The sequence below is a fragment of the Amblyomma maculatum genome, chromosome 7 (assembly GCF_055883805.1).
Source record: "Amblyomma maculatum isolate TAMU_Amacu chromosome 7, ASM5588380v1, whole genome shotgun sequence".
Lineage (NCBI taxonomy): Eukaryota > Metazoa > Arthropoda > Arachnida > Ixodida > Ixodidae > Amblyomma > Amblyomma maculatum.
The window spans coordinates 502,250-508,594 of NC_139350.1; the positions used below are offsets into that span (position 1 = coordinate 502,250).

The 6,345-nt window shown below is 46.8% G+C and overlaps 2 pseudogenes; one reads left to right on the forward strand and one right to left on the reverse strand.

Annotated features, from left to right (window-relative positions):
* Positions 1–229: 229 nt before the first annotated feature.
* LOC146182572 (uncharacterized) lies at positions 230–2,308 on the forward strand (annotated as a pseudogene).
* A 1,011-nt stretch (positions 2,309–3,319) lies between these two features.
* On the reverse strand, positions 3,320–5,220 carry LOC146182573 (uncharacterized; annotated as a pseudogene).
* Between the last annotated feature and the right edge of the window lie 1,125 nt (positions 5,221–6,345).

Here is a 6,345-nt window from a genome sequence, read left to right on the forward strand (position 1 = left end):
CTCGCTCTGTGATAGAATAATTTTGTTCAGGCGTTGATAGGAGGCGGTTGGCATACGCAATCACCCTTGTACCGCCGTGTTGTCGCTGAGCGAATATAGGGAGCTTGCACGAAGCGATGCCTGCTGGGAAATCCGCCATGGTGCTGTCGCTCGCACCAGACGACGCATGCGTGAGCAGACGATCTGACGACGCACTCGCCTCGTCGTGCTCGCAAACGGTGATGGCGCGATGGTGAAGTGCGCTGTGGTGGGCTGTAAAAGCCGAAGCCAAAGCAAAGCGCGGAAACTCAAGACCGGAAAGGCCGACTGCCTGTTCTTCAGGATTCCAAAGATACACTTGCGCGAGTGCGAAAAGACAAAGGAGCTGTCTGAGCGACGCCGATGGGAATGGCTCGCACGAATCAACAGACGAGAAATTGACGCCGATCCGGACAAGTACCATGTCTGTTCACGCCACTTCGTGTCAGGTGCGTAAAACGGTGTGTGAGATACGATCGAGTTTGATAGTACTTCGGCAATGCCTTCGTAGTACTGCGCTTCGCAGGGTAGGTGCCTGCGGCGACGTGTGTGCGTAGATTTTTTTTTCTGTTCTTGAACCTCGAATGTGCTTGAAAGTTAGGAACTGCTGCTGAAGCTAAGCACATCTTGATTTACGCACGTGTATTTTCAGGTCGGCCCTCGAAACTTTTCGAAGATTGCAATCCCGACTGGGCTCCATCGGTGCGCATGGGTAATGCCTCGAAATCCCGAGAACAGTCGATCGCGCTGTCATCGCTGGAAACCACGATCACATCGATCATTCAGTTCTACTGTCGAGAAAGCTCGCATTGGTTTTCCCACTTAATAGAGACTACTTCATTTATATATAATATTAATTGTGACGTTTTTCTTTTGTTTAATATTTTTATAGGTGCGATTTGTGTGTGTCCATCCCGCGTCAAGCCTGAACCGAGTGAAGACACGCACGTACACGCCAATGCACACAGAAAAAAGTGAACCGACCATGGAACCGACAGTCTTCTCTCGAGCTGGTAGTACGTACGCACGTGTAAAAAGTGGTAGACACAAATAATGAGGCAGTGTTTTCTCTGGTAGAAGGGTAGATACTTGGGCTTGTTGGTACATGATCGAAGGGAACAAAATGTAGCGCACCAAGACAAGGTAGTCTCTCTTCTTTTTCTCTGGTAGGCTTTTTATTTCAGTACGTACAAGAATGCTTCTGTAAAGTGATAACAGCATGGTGAATTTTTAAATTGTTTGCATTGTCTTTTTTAAATCCTGCTTCAAACAGATGCAGCCTGCCAAACAGACTTGAGTGGTGCAAACATCAAGGGTCTGGAAGACAAAATTTCAGGCTTGAGACAACAGCTTGAAGCATCCAAGGAGGCGTTGCGTTCAACAAGGTTTACTGAAGAATCTTTGCAAGGCTGCGATGAAAAAGTGACCTTTTACACTGGGCTACCGACGTTTGTTATGCTTTTTTCCTTGTTTAGGTTAGTGAAGGACCACATCTCTTATTCAGGGAAACATTCCCTGACGCAGTTTCAGGAAATGGTTCTTTGTGTAATGAGACTGAGGCTAGGATGCCAGTATCAGGATTTGGCATACCGTTTCTGTGTATCGCTATCAACAGCCTCGAGAATCTGCAACAAATGGCTGAACGTGCTTTTTGACCGAATTGGGCCTCTTGTGCATTGGTCTGATAGAGAACAGGTCATGAAAACAATGCCTGTGGCTTTCAATGATAACTTTGGTCTCAAAGTTAGGGTTATTCTCGATTGTTTCGAGGTTTTCATTGACCGGCCAAGCTCGTACCTCACTCAGGCAGAAATATTTTCCTATTACTAGCACCACAACACAGTGAAATTTCTTGTGGGAGTAAGTCCACAAGGATCTGTGACATTTTTGTCCGATGCATATGGTGGCCGGGCAAGTGATAAGTACATCACAGAGAAATGTGGACTGCTTGACCTTCTAGAATATGGAGACACTGTACTTGCTGGCAGGGGGTTCCTAATTTCTAAAAGTGTTGGAATGTGCAATGCAACCCTAGTGATGCCTGCCTTTACTAAACGAAAGAGGCAGCTGTCAAGCGAAGATGTGAAAAAAACCACAGAAATAGCTAACGTTCGAATACATGTAGAGACAGTCATTGGAATGGTACGCTACAAGTATACCATACTCAAGGGAAGCCTACCAACCGAAGTGTTGAAATTAAACAGGTACGGCGAGTGCCAAAATAGACAAAATTGCACGTTTATTTTGTGCACTTACCAACCTGTGCAACTCAGTAGTCCCATTTGACTGAGAATGGTACTGTCCTTGCTGAAACACAAAATCAGTGCAAAATGAACAAGTGGTGAGAGGGAGCCTTAATTGGTTATTACATGTTTCGATAAGCATTGTCTGTGTCTGGACCAGGTGAAGGCAAGATCACTTTTAAAAATGTTTGCTAATCCCCAGCTTGTTCAGCTTGCTTTGATTTTGTGCTTCAGTATCCCGCCCCAAGTTTGTCTTTCTGCTGTGGATTTTAATTGCCAGAATTTCTTTACAGCTCTGTACATTAGTGCATCATCCATGCTATGCTACACCAAAAATTTGTAGAATCATAGGTATCCTGTCAAGCCTTCATGAAGCGTGCTCAGCGAATTGACTCTTCTGTTGTGTTTGCTGATGAGTGTTTGACAAACCACAAATGTGCTAATAAGAAATAAAAGTGAGAAAAACATTTATTGCAAAGTACTTCACTTTCACTTTGCTGTGAATTCTTAAGTGCAGCACATAATTCAAAAACGAAAACAGTATTTCAATGGTTAGACAAGGACAATCTTGCTACATAACGACAGTAGTGCCACTCTACATGTTCTTTGATAACACTTTATTAACAAACAATGGCAGCCTCACAAGTAAGGACAGTAGTCCAGCGCTACACAAGTGGCATTATTTAAACAGCCCTTTGATGACTCGACAAAGGTGCAACCTCGCTAAAAGTACAGCAGTTCAGTGCTGCACAAGAAGGATTATTTGAACAGCAAATGATGATAAATTGTTCTACATTTTACACCTGTACTTTCACTTCCCAGTTGCAGTTTCTGAACGCATGGATTGAGTCCAAGCTGTGACTGCCGCATTTTTATGGAGGCGAAATGCAAAAGGCCGTGTGTTGTGCGCTGTCAGTGCACGTTGCAGAACTCCAGGTGGTCAAAGTTTACGTGGAGTCCTCCGCTATGATATCGTTCTACTCAAAACCCACAAACAAACCAAACAATTAGATTTTCAATGTCAGCATCACTTGTCTACATACAATAGTGATCAAACGTCACTTTTTGCATAGCGCACAAAACCACTGCTTTGTATTTGGGGCCTTTTTCAAGCCTACACACTTGAAGTGATACCACCCTATCGGACAGCTGACCCCATCACAAGCAATAATTTTTCCTTCTTCTGGCCCCTTGCACGAACAAAATAATTCATTGTTGTCCTTTTCAGTAGTGTGGTCACTGCTTTAGCCGGTGTCATCTCTGTGTGCTGATAGTTAATGCTTGAAGTTGATTTGAATCTGGAGGTTGATTTTCTGGCCCTTTTGTGAACCAGTGGCCAACAAGCTCTGGCAGCAGAACTTGACGGAAAAAGTTTTCTGCGACTGCAAGGAACTGTGCCAGAAAGGTGTGGTCTCGTTCTACCCACTCAACATTAATTTCCTCACTTGTCCACAAAACAAAATCACAGTACTCACGCTACCACACAAACAGCTGGGTCTGTATTTGTAAGTAGTAGCGGTGGTTTCTACTGAGCTCAAGTGATCCACCTCTTTCAACAAGAAAGCGCTTGACTTGTAAAAGGTCACACAACTTTCCATTCCGAACTGTCCATGGGCATTTCACCTCTACGAGCCCCTCGCCACAGCATCTGCACTCGGTGAGCATGTCAGGTGTTGCGCCGAGAAATAAATGTTGAGTGGAAACCAAGAGCCCAGCATCTTCATACTGGGCATCATCGTGAGTCGCACTGAAGAGTAGTTTGTATTTTGTCAGAGCATTTGGCTCATTCTCTCTTCCATAACGGACAGCTGGAGATGAAACCCGATTCTCATGCGGGTAGCAAAGTCGCTTCACAAGGCTGAGGGACGGTTTTTCGATTTGTGTGTGGCAAACATCATAAAGAGTTGACGCCGTAATGCTGCCTGCTCTGTACGCATACCACTTGGTGCTGAGACTTTGCTTTCTTGTCGTCTTTTCTATGCTGCGTACCGCTTTGTCATTTATGTCCAATGAGGCATAAATTTTGCTGCAGTGGGCTAAAAGTTGATCATAATTTAGAACGACTGTTGTACTGTCGTAGAGCAGACGCAGATCAGCGCCCTTGCAGCTTCGGACTGCCGGCACATACAGGTCACTGTATCGTGGATTCGTGCTGGCCGCAGCCGGTCGATGCCCTGTTTCTATTACAGAGTCAAATAATTCTTACCATTCTGCGGCTGTCGGAGGCGGCGCTTATGGTCGCGGGCCCGGTTACGGCGTAGAACCTGTGCTCTCGGGTTTTGCGTCAAGGCGACGTTTTTTCATCATCGCCGACGACAAGTCCATCTCTGATACCGGCCGCACATCAAGTTTTTTAATCGAGACCGGCAGCCAGATATTAGGGCCGTCTGTGCACGACCATTCTTGGTGTGCACGCACACCACATTCTACATAAAATAGGAGGGCAGCAACATGCGAGTACGCCTCGCCGTTGCCAGCCATACAGGTGCAGTGTGCTGAGAGAATGTCACCGTCGCTTTTCGCGAGGACCCACACGTCCACGGGTGGCCTGTTCTGGCTCTGCGAGTGGTTCACCTGGGTAAAAATCACCGCGTCAAAGGGATTAGTGTCTAGCGAAAGAAAAAAGCTTTCATGTCCGTACCTGTGTTTTGAGGATCACGGTGTCAGCTGTGACAGTTTTCACACTTGGCTCGCGTACCCATCTACTTGTAAGGAAGTTGTGTCCTTCCATAGATTTCTTGGCCTTAAGCTGCTGTCGTGTAACGAAACTAGTCCTCAGGACTAAAAATTCGTGAATGTCGGCAATGTCGACGTGCGGCCACAAGTCCATATCCATAGTGCAGTCATCCGCGCGCAGCGTGAACGGGTCCACTCCGCACTGTTTCGTTTTTTCTTGATAGCGTGCCCGATCTTTTGGGCACAACGTTAATGCGTACGTTCCCGAGGACTCCGCCGACATTTTGCACGCACGATAGGGCAGCGAACGGATAACAGCGTGTTTACTGTATGTGGATTGTCGAAAACGGCAGCCACTCTCAATTCACCGCAGCCTGGCTGCAGCGCGTCGTCTGCTGCGTCGTCTGCTACGAGCGACAACGGCGACAACATCATGGCGGATTTTCCCAGCATGCATCGCTTCGTGCAAGCTCCCTATAGCTCTTATTCCATGGCCACTTGCGTCGGTGCGGAGTTCAATATTGGCGGATGGGTTTAAATGGGCCAAGACTGGTGGAGTAGTTAGAGCAGCAATAAGCTCTGAGAAAGCTGCAACTTGTCCAGACCCCCAATAGAATGAAACGTCTTTCTTGAGGAGTTCGGTGAGAGGACGAGCAAGGACTGCGAAGTTCGGGACGAATCGTCGGAAATAGGAACATAGGCCAATAAAGCTTCGAACATTGCTGGATGAACGCGGTGTGGGAAAATCTCTGATGGCACATATCTTGTCAGGGTCAAGCTGAACGCCTAAAGCATTAACCAAGTGACCAAGGTCTTTGATTTCTCGGTGGCCGAAGCTGCACTTCTTGGAGTTTAGTTGACGTCTGGCGCGGCGAAAAAGCGCAAGGATTGTAGATAGGCGAAGGAGATGGCTGTAAAGTGTAGAGGAGAAAACAATTACGTCGTCAAGATAACACAAACAAATGGTCCACTTGAAGCCTCTGAGCGAAGAGTCCATCATGCATAAGGTTGCTGGGGCATAGCAAAGCCCAAAAGGCATTATTTTAAATTGGTAGAGGCCGTCGGAGGTGATGAACGCTGTTTTTTCATGGTCTCTCTCGTCGACCGAGATCTGCCAGTAGCCGGAACGAAGGTCGATGGAAGAAAAGTCGCTGGCTCCATGCAAACTATCAAGCGCATCGTCGATACGCGGAAGAGGATAGACATCTTTTTTTTGTTATCTTATTCAAATGGCGGTAGTCAAAGCAGAATCTCCAACTGTTATCTTTCTTCTTGACCAACACGACAGGCGATGCCCAGGGGCTACTGGAAGGCTCGATTACGTCGTTCGCTAACATTTTCTCGACCTCCGTTTGAATGACGCGTCGCTCGGCAAGCGAAACACGATAGGGCCGCCTGTGAATAGGGC